This window comes from Dendrobates tinctorius, unplaced genomic scaffold (assembly GCF_039654945.1).
Source record: "Dendrobates tinctorius isolate UK_male_01 unplaced genomic scaffold, ASM3965494v1 ptg000021l, whole genome shotgun sequence".
NCBI lineage: Eukaryota > Metazoa > Chordata > Amphibia > Anura > Dendrobatidae > Dendrobates > Dendrobates tinctorius.
In genome coordinates this window covers 10,026,218-10,040,972 of record NW_027361689.1, presented here as the reverse complement: position 1 = coordinate 10,040,972, position 14,755 = coordinate 10,026,218, and the positions used below count along the sequence as shown (strand labels likewise).

Here is a 14,755-nt window from a genome sequence, read left to right as displayed (position 1 = left end):
TCACACACAAAATATATCATGATAAAGAAAGTTAACAGTTAATACAACACATCAAAATTAATTGAATTTATATAGTGTCGAGCTTTACGTGTATGCAATGGGAACGTTTGTCATTTTAAAGAAGATATCCTTGACTTAAAAAAAAAAAAAAAAAGGCATGTAGTTGCTAGCAGAGGTAACTATCTATCTGTTGTACCCAGCACCGGTCACTGACGGCTCCTGCCAAAGATTCAGCTGCTCCCTGTCAACAGAGCAGCAGTTTCTCTTTCTGTTGACTGAGCGGGACTACTAATGTCATGCTGACTGAAAGCCAGGTTCCCCCAATTAGGCAGCAGGGAGCCAGCTGTCAATCAGCAAGATACCAGTAGTCCCGCCCTGTCAACAGAAAGAGAAACTGCTGCTGTTGACAGGGAGCTGCTGAATCTCAGGCAGGAGCGGTCAGTGACCGGCGCCGGGGACAACAGGCAGGTAGTTGCCTCTGGATATCCCCATTAAGGCTACATCTGTAGATCTATATAACATGTATCTATATAATATGTATCTATACTGTAGAAAGTGAGTTACTTGGTAAAATCATTGCATGAGCAGATCTGAATTCAGAATTCTGCAAGATTAATAGGACTAAAATATCCTAGCATTCCCTTCTGGCTCAGTGCTTGCATAAAGCTCCTCTGTGTTTGGAGAAGTGGAGTTTTTACATCATGCATGGTGTGTCATGAAGTATTAGGTTAGAAAAATGTTTTTTGGACAAAATATATTTTGTCTGACACATAAACATGATCTTTCAGTAGAGATGAGACTATGGATTTGGAGGACCCTTGTCCAGCAACCAGGCCAGTTTTCCATGACCATTGGACGGGAGCCATGCAAACCACCTCCAATCTCTCGATATTATAGGTTGCTCTTTCATTAGTTAACCTAGTGGCCATGGTTGTGGCGTGATACATATGTGGCACAGCGTCAGGCCGGATGAAGAAAACAAAAGGAGCCAAGGATGGCAATAGGTATCGGGAAATTCACAGGGCTCTCGCTCAGTGGCCACAGAATACTGACCTGTCTGCGGGAACGGGGCCTTGCAAATTTATTTGCTTGTCTTTATTATTCAGGTTTCAACTGATTTTGAAGGACATTTAGTAAGTATGTGACAGTAAAGAAACTACAAAGGATCAGAGGGGTAGCAATCCAACACACTGTATTCCCCCTACTCAGTGTGATTATCTAAGAACCCCTTAACGACCAGAGAAGTTTTTGGTTTTGCATTTTCATTATTTGCTCCCCTTCTTCCCAGAAGCCATAACTTTTTTATTTTTGGTCAATATGGCCATGTGAGGGTTTGTTTTTTGTGGGACGAGTTGCACTTTTGAACAACACCATTGGTTTACCATGTTGTGTAGTCGAAAACGGGGAAAAAAAAGTGCAATTCCACACTTATGTTTTGTTTTGCTTTTTTACTAGGTTCACTAAATGCTAAAACTGACCTTCCATTATGATTCTCCAGGTCATTACAAGTCCATAGACACCAAGCATGTCTAGGTTCTGCTTTATCTAAATGGTGAAAAAAAAATTCGGACCAACAGGTGGCGCTCTCAGCAATCCGGCAGTGACAAGCATAGAGGTCTCCAGGAGACCTCTGGTAGTCATGCCAACCCATCGGTGACCCACGATCAGGTGACAGGGGTCACCGATGGGCGGATTTCTGGCACGATTGCTGGAACAGCATGCTAAATGCCGCTGTCATGAGTTTGACAGCGGCATTTAACGGGTTAATAGCCGCGGGTGGATCGCAGTTCAAAACAGCTGACATGTGCAGGGAAAGATCTTGGCTGGCTCACCGCCGAAGCCCACATCAAAGGGAGTACGACATTGCCGTAAATTTACGCCCGATATCGGAAAGGGGTTAAAGGGATTTTCCTGGTCAACTAATTTTTTTTATCACTATGGGCCTAAGAACCAACAAAGGCAGCCATGCCAGAAACGCGTTAGGATCACTTTGTATGTTTTAATTATGGATATCCCTGTTTTAAATAGACAAAATAAATGGAAGAAATACAAAACAAAAAAAGCCATTATAGAAAATATTTTTTGATTGCTCAAACATTATTCTATTTTGAGAAACCTTGTAGAATTTCAAGCGTAAATAAATCTCATACCAGGAGTGGGGTTTGAACCCACGAGGATACATATCATACCATTGGATCTTAAGTCCAACGCCTTAACCACTCGGCCATCCTGGTGAATAAAATAGTATTTGTCGGGAATCTCTGGAGTATATCACATGAGGGATCTGGCGCCTAAACGAAAGGGGTTTTCCAGTTTTGAAAAATACCTGTCAATTGGCTGCAGTTTGTTAAAAAAAAAGTTACTCACCCTCCCCTGGTCCAACGCTGAGTCTTAGACACTGGGGGCAGCGATAGTTATTGTCTGAATTGCTGGTGTCACATAGACAGCGCTGCAGACAATGACAGATCTCAGAAGCTCTGCCTGAGTTGATGACACAAGCTGCCGAACCCACAGATTAGCTGCTGACGTGACTTGGGTACTGCAGACAATAACTGGCACCAGAAGCAGCAGCGAAGACTCAGTTCTGGACCTGGGAAGGGTGAGTAAAGAATGTTTATTTTTTTTTTAAAAGGAATTGAAGCCAAGAATAAGATCTTTCTAAAACTAGAAGACTCCTTAAATTTTGCATTCAGCCCCTATGATAATCTACAGAATTGACAGATTGTGGTTCGGTTACATAGGACTCCGGTTTTGTTAAGAATGTTGACCTTCGGGATGTTCCAGTTATACAAGTATGTTCTCCGTGCCATTCAGTGCTCACAGATACATCATTGTCTGTAGAGGTAGAGTACGGGCATCACTGATACACAGCACAATACCCTATTTTCGGAGTCAATGACGATCGCCGTCCTTTATTGATTGCATTGCCTTCTCGGTTTTGACGCACTTGTCCTTCTCATTTGGGAAAGAGTCAAGGCTTTGCTTTGTATAAGGATCGGATGTTATGTGTAAGACAGAGTACAGTGAGCACGACTTGTGTGGATGAACCAACTCACATGATCTATCTGCAATGAGGAGTCGACGTACGTATGCCGAATACTAACCAGCCGTTGGGTGCAGTCATACGGAGCATCGCGGATGGTGGGCAGCTGTTTTCCCCCTACTGCTTATGTGACTGAATTAAAACCTACTCTTGAGATAGACTATCGATTGGTGGAAGTCTAGGCTCAGAACTTCCGAAAATCAGAAGAAAAAAACTGTTTATAGGGTCTTAGCAGCTCATTGTAAGAGCCAAGGTGCCTAGTACTTAAGCACCGCCACGTTCAACTAAAGGGAATCTATCAGCAGGTTTTTGCTACATAATCTGAGAGCAGCATGATGTAGGCAAAGAGATCCCGATTCCAGCGATGTGTCACTTACTAGGCTGCGTGTTGTTGTTCTAATAACATCAGTGTTTTATTAGCAGGAGATCATCACTACAGGACTAGTTGTCTCATGCCTCCAAGTCAGCTGCTCATGTAACTCCGCCCCATAACGGATTGGCAGCTTTTTGTACAGTAGACACAAAAAGCTGCCAATCAGTTATGGGGGAGGGGTTATACAGGGTTCATCATTCTGAGCTCTGCTAGATCTACAGCAGAGAAGACTGTGATTGCATCAAAATGACAGCATGCAGCCCAGTGAGTGGCTCATCACTGGAATCAGGGTCTCAGCCTCTACAGCATGCTGCTCTCAGATTACATAGCAAAAACCTGATGAAAGATTCCCTTTAATATCAGATATCTCCTTTACGAGCTCACAGTAGGCCAATAATGTCCATTTAGTTTCTTAGATTCACTTTTTTTTTCTGCATACACTCACACATTCATGCAGTGGCACAGTTTACTACCCAGTAATGCTTGGCTCTGTTATAGAGGAGATGTCATCACTGACTCCCTGTGAAATAGATGGAGATCAGAAAGTACATAAGAGTCCTGGGAAGGATGCTTAAAATCAAAATCTAAAGAAGTATCTAAGCCCAGAATCTTCCTGATGCTAATGACATTATGCTTGGAGGAATCCCCAGCAGAGAAGAGTGGAACATAGCTGTCACCAAAGGCACATCAGATTTGTCTGTACTGTAAGGGAGAGCACTAGAGAAGAAGCTGCACAGTACAAATACTGATTCTGTAGAGTCTGAAACGTATTAAGCTTTTCAAATGCAAGTACCAAAATACTCTGGTAGATATTATTCATCATTAAAAGGACATTGTAATTCATTAACCCCTTAAGGACCAGGGAAATTTCCGTTTTTGCGCTTCCATTTTTTTTTGCTCCCCTTCTTCCCAGAGCCATAACTCTGTTATGTTTCTGTCAATAGGGCCATGTGAGGACTTTTGTTTTGCCGGACGAGTTTTACTTTTAACAGCACCGTAGAATTTATCACACCGTGTACTGGGAAAACAGGAATAAAATTCAAAGTGTGGTAAAACTGGAAAAAAAGAGCAATTGCGCAATTGGTTTTTGTTTTTTATACCATGTTCACTAAATGCTAAAACTGACCTGCCATTATGATTCTTCCGGTTATTACAAGTTCGTAGATACTAAACATCTATAGGTTCTTTTTTAAATGGTGAAAACAAAAACTAAAGTTTGCTAATAAAAAAAGTCCCCATTTTCTGAGACCTGTAGCATGTCCATTTTTCAGGATTTGGGGCCGGGTAGGGGGGATTTTTTTTTGTGCACCGAGCTGATGTTCTCATTGATACCATTTTGGTGCAGGTACGATCTTTTGATCGCCCATTATTGCATTTTAATGCAATGTTGCAGAAGCCAAAAAAAAAAAAAAACGTAATTCTGGCATTTTGATTTTTCTTTGTCGTTACGTCGTTTACCGATTGGATTATTTTTATATACTGATAGATCGGGTGATTCTGAACACGTCGATACCAAATAAGTGTATTTTTTATTTTTTTTTTAAGTGGTTTTATTTTGAATGGGGCAAATGGGGGGGTGATCTGAATGTTCATTTTACTTTTTTAAAAACATTTTTTTTCACTTGCTTCAATAGTCTCCATGGTAGACTAGAAGCTGCGATCACTTGATCGCTTGTGCTACATAGAGAAGGGCTCTATGTAGCAGAAATGCTTACTTGCTAGGAGCGCCGAATGCTGGGAGGCGCTCATAGCGATCCAGCAATGGCAACGACAGGGGTCTTCTGCAGACCTCGGGTTGTCATGCCAACCTAATGTCAATCCGCAATTTATTCCCATCAGCATGGCAAGAAAAATTGTATTTTTGCCCTGCACATGTAGGATATACTAGACCGGCTACAATCCCTATAGTTCACTTAATGGTTACGGTATAACATAGAAGCTACGTTCCCTGTTGGTATCTCTCTTTTTTTGCCAGAATGTCAGTATTTACTGCAATTCTGGAACGTTATTCCTAAGCCACAAAAGTATGTGACGCCGTGGAATAGTTTAAATATTATATGCAAATAGTCAGAGGAGCATTACATGGCCTTTAAGTCTCTCTACTAGTGATGAGCGATTGTGCTCGGATAACGTCTTATCCGAGCATCTGGTCGTGCTTGTATATCATGTTCGAGTCCCTGCAGCTGCAGGATTCATGGCTGTTAGGGACCCGTCACACATAGCGAGAGCGCTGATTTTGTGACGCATCAGCGATCTCGCTAACGATGTCTCTGTGTGTGACATCCATCAGCGACCGGCCCCCCCGCCGGGTATCGCTGATCGTGCAGGAATGTCCTGGGCCATTTTTTGATAGTTAGTCTCCCGCTGGCCAGCGCTGCATGTGGCAGCAGGAGACCAACGATCAGCGAGCTCCCAGCGCTGTAAGCAGACACTGGGAGCTGGTATCCAAGGTAAATATCGGGTAACTAAGCGTGCGGCGCTTAGTTACCCGCTGTGTACCTTGGATACCAGCGTGCTCGTGCTGGGAGCTGGTATCCAAGGTACACAGCAGGTAACAAAGTGCCGCGCGTGCTTAGTTACCCCATATTTACCTTGGATACCAGCATCCTCGCTGGTCCTGATTGCTGGTGTGTCTGCCTGTTTGACAGCTCACCAGCGATCATGTAGCGATGCACCAGCGATCCTGACCAGGACGTATCGTTGTTGGGATCGCTGGTGCTGGTGACAGGATCCTTAGACACAACACATGCAGGGATTCCCTAACAAACAGGCAATTCCCACAGGTGTTGTGGCTGTCTAACAGCTGCAAATCATGCAGCTGCTGGGACTCGAGCATAATATATGAGCGCTACCAGATAATCGGATAAGACGCTATCCGAGCACTTTCGCCCATCACTACTCCCTACACCACAAGAAGAAACCTTACCCATAACATTTTGTAAAAATCTATTATTATATATTATAGGAATAACAATAAAAAATATTCTAGGAATGAAAAATAAAACCTGCTGCTCAACAGTAAGTAATGCTGCATTTATGGCTACAATCCAGAGAACCGCGACGGAACAGTTCATCAAAAATGCATTTCTCTTATCTCATTTCAGCAGAGTGGAAATTGTCATCTACTTAAACTGCAGAACATGAAATATTACTGAGACTTCCAAGCGAATTAATTACACAGTTTACGACAGACTTCTCCAGACAGCATTGATATATATAGAAAATACCTAAATACCCGTCACTGCTGTAAAGTTCCCTGACAAGAAATGATCAAATGCAGCTGAAGGTAACAAACTGTACAACCTAATCATTTATTCATTGAGTTATAGCCAGAATATGAGAGTGTTAAGTAAGTTTTTATTGGTTCTTTCGGGGCGAGGAGAGACCTGATTGGACAGGAAGTTGGAGCCCTTAAAGCCAACTCAACCGGCTGATCCCACACAAGAATGAGCAACTTGATGACACTCAAGATGGTGGTCAAGAAAGTTCAACCTGGTTCTCATTCACAATACTGACTCACAGTGACATTGTGGTAAAAGGATGAAAGTCCCCATACATCAGCCGACATCTCCTTACTCCCGACATTCCTCCCATACAAAGGAACGCTCGACTCAGCGAAGAGGTTGCGTTTTCTGTGAAAGAGCCGCTGTCAGACTCATCAGGCAATGGTGAATCTCCTGGTAGAACAAAATGATCCTTCCTCATCTGCTCTCTGATAACTTCATGATCCTTATTTTTCTGATCTCGTCTGTCGGAGGATAAAAGGGAGGCCCCCAAATACATTAGATAGCCAGCTGATCGCGCCTCCCCCTCTAATCTGTTTCCAGTAGGACAAAACATTGCTATGTCTCGCCCCCGTGGGTAATGGGTGGGACATCAGACAGCCACAAGCTGAAGATGGAACAGATCAGCAGAAGACTAAAGGGAGTCTGTCAGTACAGTTTGACCGTCCAAACCAAGTACATGCATTCGGTGCACCCTTGGTGTGGCCAAACAGTTCAGTGCACTTTCACAAGTATTTATTTTCCATCTATCTCTGGGAGGGAAGGTGCCCTGAACTGTTTGGCCACACCAAGGGTGCTCAAAGTGCCTGTGCTTACTTTGAACAGCCATTCTGTGCTGACTGACTCCCTTTAACCTTCAGGTCTGATGCAGGATTTCTACAAGACCTACTGTAAGATCTTACGTAGACTGTTTGTCAGCACTTTTGACCCGAGTGTGACAGCTGCATAGAAGTACATGATGTCACGATCGGGTCAGCATAGCCGACGGCCAGTCCGAGCACTGCGATGTGATCCTCGGCCGAGTTATAAGGCTGTCTGTCTGTGCTCTTATTCTGCAGCATTTTCTAAATGATCCTAAAATAGTGATGAAAACACATTTCTAGCATTATCTAATTTTTTTTCAGATTTATCATTTCATTTTATGTGAATACCTCTCAATTAGAGACTTTTTGATTTGTCAGAAATCCAAACGATTTGAGCCTATTCTCAAGTTCTCCTTTGTGGTGTCAGTAGTTTTCTGATGTTTATGGTAACGTGGCTTTTCCTACGCATTTTCACTGCGTCACACATACAGCGTCTTACGGTTCCAGCAAAGTGGATGAGATTGATAGAAAGCTCCTGCCCACTGTAATCCGCACATGAACGTATCAAAGTTTTGTCAAAGCCAAATACCAGGAAGTATCAAAAACAAAGCAGCTTTATACAGAACAGGACACACAAAGAGACAAAAAATACAGCGTCAAAAACGCAACAAAAACACAATATACTTAATAGCAGAAAATGTACAATATCAAAAACTTGCCACCAAATACTCATTGTGAGAAAGGTTTCAAAACCAGTTAAAGACAGGAAGAAAAAAAATAAAAAGATAATTTTGGTCTTTGTGCAAATACCTTGAATCACATACGCCCTTTTGATGAATTTGAAAAAAAAAAAACAGTTGCGTAAACCACCAGTCAAAAAAGAAAAATGACTTTAAAAAACCCCTGAAATGATGAAATCGGGATCTTAGTTTTTCTTTAAACATCATGACCCTCCATCTGCATCCTGAAGGTTCAAATAAGATAGTATGGCAGAGATAAGTCTAGTTGGAAAATGTGAAATCCAGTGTACCGTAAATTGTCCTGTGTCATCAAGAAAATGATAGTTGTCCATGCAGCCTGTATCTCCCCGGCTTCCGTCATTATCCCCTGTATGGAGGTGATTATCTGCTGCTATTACCCTGCACTGCCCTATAGTGTATATGGACCTTATCATTAAGGATCTCCAGGTCTCAGCTCATCCTTTCCCTTCCACATTCAGACTTCAAAGAAAATAATGTAGGTTTGCAATCTACTCATACATCCTGTATAACACCAGTGAATATCTCTATTCTCTTCCAATACCATCCTCATGTGGTCACAATAACTACCTACATTCATATTCAAGTTATACATGGCATGGAATTAACATTCATCTTCTTTCTTCACACAGGTAATCAACTGAGGCACGCTGCATGTATTTACTCCATTCACAGCTAGCAAGCAGCCTGAATGATACAACTTCCCACCTCTGCTGCCTCTATTTTCTGCTGCAATATATCCAAATGGTACAAATCCATACTTCTGCTGCTTTACCATTTTGCTGCATATTTTAATGTGCTTGCTAAAGCTTTGGTATAATTCATTTGTTGCACTGTATGTAATAGTAAAGGGCCCGTCACACTAAGCGATATCGCTAGCAATATCGCTATAACATCACTGGTTTTTGTGACGTAGCAGCGATATTGCTAGCGATATCGCTATGTCTGATACTTACCTCCGACCGGCTCCCCCGCTGGTTATCGCTGATCGCGCGAGAACGGCCTGGACCATTTCTCGTCATCAGCTTCCTGCTGGGCTTCCTGTGGCGCCGACGAGCGACGCGTGGACGCGAGCGGGAGGACGTCAGGATCGTCTCGTCTGACAGGTAAGTAACGACCCCCGACCCCTGCTATGTCGCTGGTGAGATCTGCCTGTGTGGCAGCTCACTAGCGACCACTTAGCGATGCACCAGCGATACTGACCGCGTCATATCACTGGTCGGGATCGCTGGTGCATAGATAAGTGTGACAGTACCTTTACTGCTTTAGATCCATGACTGGGGCCTCTCTAGATCTTATCAGGTGGAAGGTGCTAAAGCATATTGACACAGCCTGGTCTAGTGCCTTTGATCATCTAACCATCCCCTGGTGTGCTGGCCCCAGCTGCCAAATTATCCCCAACCAGCTCCCACAATCCCTCTCTCCTGACCCTGTAGTGTGGCCTATATATGTAGTAGTTCCTAAGGGGAAGCACGCAGTGTGGGGTGCAGCACGGAAGCATCCCATAAGCAAAGCATCACAGAAGCTAAGCATCAAGCAAAACGGCAGTTATACATGGCAGTTAGTCAGGGCAGGAGTCAGGTAACCCACACTTTCCTCTCCCCTTTAACCATGTGCTTTATTTTTATCCTCCTGTGTTCCCTTGCCATCCACATTCACCACCCTATCCCCCTCCCATCACGACTCATACACATCAGCCCCTCTATACTTCCCTTTCCAATGTACAGCTCCCATGCACTCCTCACCTTCCTGAGAAACCTCAGCCCATCTTGCTCAAACACATCGCAGAAAAAAACTACTTACAATTCCAACAACTATTTGCTCTTTATCTTCCTACTCCTACTGATTTCAGGGGACATCTCCCCCAACCCTGGTCCACCATCCCCCAACCTCAATCCCTACCTTACCTCATATCGAAACCATAATAATCTTATTAATATTACTTGCACTCCCTCATCTCAATCTTTTAATTGTGCCCTCTGGAATCCACGGTCTGCTTGTAACAAGCTTCCTTTCCTACACAACTACTTTCTGAACAACTCTTTTAATCTGTTGGCCCTCACTGAAACCTGGAGTCGGCATACTCCTGTCCCCACAATGCACTTTCCAGGTCATCCCCCCAGTTCCATCACTCTTATTCCCTTCTTTTGACTTTTGAGGTCCACACCATCAGGCTCTTCCGTCCCCTCCCCCTCAGGGTAGCGGTCATATACCGGCCCCCACGCTCACCCACCCACTTCCTTGACCACTTTTCAGCCTGGCTGTCGCACTTCATGTCCTCAGAACTTCCAACCCTCATCCTGGGAGACTTCAACATCCCCATTAACAGCCCTACTTCCACATCTGCATCCCAGCTTCTATCACTAACCACCTCTCTAGGCCTCTCGCAGCTTTCAACCTCTGAGACACACAAGGATGGTAACACCCTTGATCTGGTCTTCGGCCGGCTCTGTTCAATCTCCCACCTAAATAACTCACCGCTTCCACTCTCTGACCACAACATTCTCTCCTTCATGCTCACAAATCCTCGCCCACCTCAGCACACTCCTACCTACCACACAGTCAGAAATCTACAAGCCATTAACCCTCAGACACTTTCAGATTCCCTACACTCATCACTGTCCCCAATCTCCTCTTTTTCCTGTCCTAATCTAGCTGTTCATCACTACAATGACACTCTTAGAAGCACCCTTGACCAAGTAGCTCCCCTCACCCTCAGAACCTCCAAGCACAGAGTAAAACAGCCCTGGCTCACATCGCAAACTCAACTTCTCCTGCTTCTCCTGCTGAACGCCTATGGAGAAAAACCTGCACACCAGAAGACTTCATCCACTTCAAATTTATGTTAAGAACCTATAACGCTGCCCCTCACATCGCCAAACAGACCTACTTCACCACCCTGATCTCCTCACTAGCCAAAAACCCGAAGAAACTTTTTGACACTTTTCACTCCCTCCTCAGGCCAAAAGCACAAGCCCCTATCACAGACATTTGTGCTGATGACCTCGCCTCCCACTTTACAGAAAAAATAGATAATATCTATCAGGAAATCTGCTCCCAACCACCAAGTGCTGTGACTCCCATCCCTTCCTGCATCTCCCCTGGCTCACTTTCCACATTTGATCCCATCACAGAAGAAGAAGTCTCCAGACTCCTCTCTTCTTCTTGTCCGACTACATGCACTACCGACCCCATTCCCTCACATCTCCTTCAGTCTCTCTCTCCAGTCGTCACAACCCACCTAACTACAATCTTTAATCTCTCCCTCTCCTCGGGCATTTTCCCATCCTCCTTCAAACATGCATTACTAAAGAAGCCCGCTCTCGACCCATCCTGCACAAACAACTACAGACCAGTCTCCAATCTCCCCTTCATCTCTAAACTTTTGGAATGCCTAGTTTACTCCCGTCTTACCGGTTAACTCTCCACTCACTCCCTTCTAGACCCTTCACAGTCCGGCTTCCGCCCCCTAGATTCGATTGAAATTGCACTCATCAAAGTGACCAATGACCTTCTGACAGCAAAACTTAACGGTTACCACTCTCTGCTATCTGCAGCTTTCGATACTGTTGCCCATCATCTCCTACTCTCTAGGCTCCAGTCACTAGGCATTAAAGACACTGCTCTCTCCTGGTTCTCTTCCTATCTCTCTGACCGCTCCTTCAGTGTTTTGTTCTCTGGCTCAAAGTCATCTCCTCTTCCTCTTGCTGTCAGGGTACCTCAGGGCTCAGTCCTTGGCCCCCTTCTTTTCTCTCTCTACACGGCCCCAATTGGACAGACCATCAGCAGATTTGGCTTTCAGTACCATCTTTATGCTGATGACACACAACTATATACGTCTTCCCCCGACCTTACCCCCGCTGTACTACAGAACGCCAGTGACTGTCTGTCCACAGCCTCCAATATCATGTCCACTCTCTATCTGAAACTCAACCTCTCCAAAACTGAATTTCTTCTGCTCCCGCCGTCTACTAACCTCCCTAAATCTGACATTTCCCTCTCTGTGGGTGGTGCCACAATAACACCCAGGCAGCAGGCGCGCTGTCTGGGTGTTATGTTTGACACCAATCTCTCCTTCCCATATACAATCTCTTGCCCGCTCTTGCCGCTTACACCTAAAGAACATCTCTAGAATCCGTCCTTTTCTCACCATGGAAACAACAAAAACCCTCACTGTAGCATTGATCCACTCCCGCCTGGATTACTGCAACGCTCTATTAATTGGCCTCCCCGTCACTTGACTATCCCCTCTCCAGTCCATAATGCAGCGGCCAGGGTCCATGTTATATAGTTTTCATGCTAGGACCCTAATAAGCCCAGATAGCAAGGATAAGGGGAATGAGAAGTTAACTCCACATGTCAGTGGTGCCAGGACACGTAGTAAGGCAAAACAATATCTAAAACTGCCACCAAGACAATCAATAGTCGCAATGGAAATAAAGATACATGGATGCCATACCCAGGACCATTACCCCACGCGCATCGCCGTAACCTGTACGGCTTACTACGTGTCCTGGCACCACTGACATGTGGAAATAACTTCTCTTTCCCTTTCTCCTTGCTATGTGGGCTTATTAGGTTCCTAGCATGAAAACTATATAATATGGATTTTTGTTTGTGGTTGCTTTATTATGGGCTGGGCTTTGTTTAGGGTTATTTAGTCCTCATGAGCCTGGGTATAGGGAGGTATACTGCTATAGTGCTATAGTGTTGCTTGATTATGTGCTCACATTATATGTTCTTATACGTATGACATTTTTGTATTGATATGCATTTTAGGTACCATGGACATCATAGTTTTGTGATTTTATCATGTTTTTACTGTGTATAACTCTTTTGTATCAATAAAAATTACTTATTTCAGTCGTCACTTTAATTGGTGCAGTGTGCACTTTTTTTTGCAGTGGTGCTTTTTTCTTTTCCTGTTACTTACCTTTCAGACGCGGCGATCCTGACGTCCTCCCGCCCGCGTCCACACGTCGCTGGTCGGCGCCACAGGAAGCCCAGTAGGAAGCGCCCGACGAGAAATGGACCCGGCCGTTCTCGCGCGATCAGCGACAGACAGCGGGGGAGCCGGTCGGAGTTAAGTATCACACATAGCGATATCGCTAGCAATATCGCTGCTGCGTCTCAAAATCGGTGACGCTTAAGCAATATTGCTAGCGGTATCGCTATGTGTAAAACCCCCTTTACACAGTATGTTAAATAGCATATCAGCTTGCAAGACTGTCTTCTTGACCCACCAGACAAACACTTAAATCCACAAGCCAATATACAGATAAAAAAACAACTCCCCTTGGCTTGCAAAAACACAGTTGTCTGGGTAATTAAGATATAATCTGGTTTCTTCACAGGGACTAAAGGTGGTTTTACACATAGCGATACCGCTAGCAATATCGCTAAAGCGTCACCGATTTCTCGTCGGACGCTTCCTGCTGGCGCCGACGAGCGACGCGTGGACGCAGACAGGAGGACGTCAGGATCGCCTCGTCTGAAAGGTAAGTAACGACCGCTAGATCGCTGCTGCATCGCTGTGAGATCTGCCTGTGTGACAGCCCACTAGCGACCATTTAGCGATGCACCAGCGATCCTGACCGGGTCGTATCGTTGTCGGGATCGTTGGTGCATTGCTAAATGTAAAGGGGCCTTTAATAAGAGGGATGAAAAGGGTTTTGTCCAAGGAGTGGACAACCCCTTTAAAGGGGACCTTCTCTAATTAGTGATGCTTCAGTGATTCTGGAACAGTTTTTCTTTTTTTTAGTTCTAAAGTTGTCCTCCTTCCTCAATAATAAAAAAAAGTCCCTTCCACGAATTGGTCATTTGTCTTTTCCCCTCTTATGCTAGGGAATCAGAAGTTCTGTGCAAAACCCCTTCATCCAAATGGGTGTAATATGTTTCTTTATTACCAAGGGGCATAACTTTGGAATGGAGGGGCACAGCCAAAAAAAAACAAATAAACAAAACATAATGCTCTAGAATCAGTGAAACAGTGGAAAATGAGGAGGTACTAAGTTTACATTTTTAAAAATCCAGTGAAAGTTCCTCTTTAGGCTGACCATAAAAATTTGATTATTGAGTATATCGGCCTACTGGAATCTCATTTACAGATGTCTGGGAGAGAGGATTATGGTACTGTCACACTTAGCGATGCACCAGCGATCCCGACCAGCGATATGACCCGGTCAGGATCGCTGGCGCATCGCTAAGTGGTCGCTAGTGAGCTGCCACACAGGCAGATCTCACCAGCAACATCGCTGGGGACGGGGGTCGCTACTTACCTGTCAGACAAGGCGATGAAGACGTCCTCCCACCCGTGTCCAAGCTTCGCTCGTCGGCGCCACAGGAAGCCCCAGCAGGAAGCTGACGAGAAACGGTCCAGGACGTTCTCGCGCGATCAGCGATAACCCGCGGGGGAGCGGGTCGGAGGTAAGTATCAGACATAGCGATATCGCTGCTGCGTCACAAAACCAGTGACGTTATGGCGATATTGCTAG

The 14,755-nt window shown here is 44.6% G+C and overlaps 1 protein-coding gene and 1 non-coding gene across 8 annotated transcripts in view; both read right to left on the bottom strand.

Moving 5' to 3' along the window:
* RNF144A (ring finger protein 144A) overlaps positions 1–14,755 on the bottom strand; it is a 190,853-nt gene that overhangs the window by 72,734 nt on the left and 103,364 nt on the right. The gene's annotated exons all lie outside the window — the stretch shown is intronic.
* On the bottom strand, positions 2,148–2,234 carry TRNAL-UAA (transfer RNA leucine (anticodon UAA)). The gene has a single exon. It is a non-coding gene; the product is annotated as a tRNA-Leu (tRNA).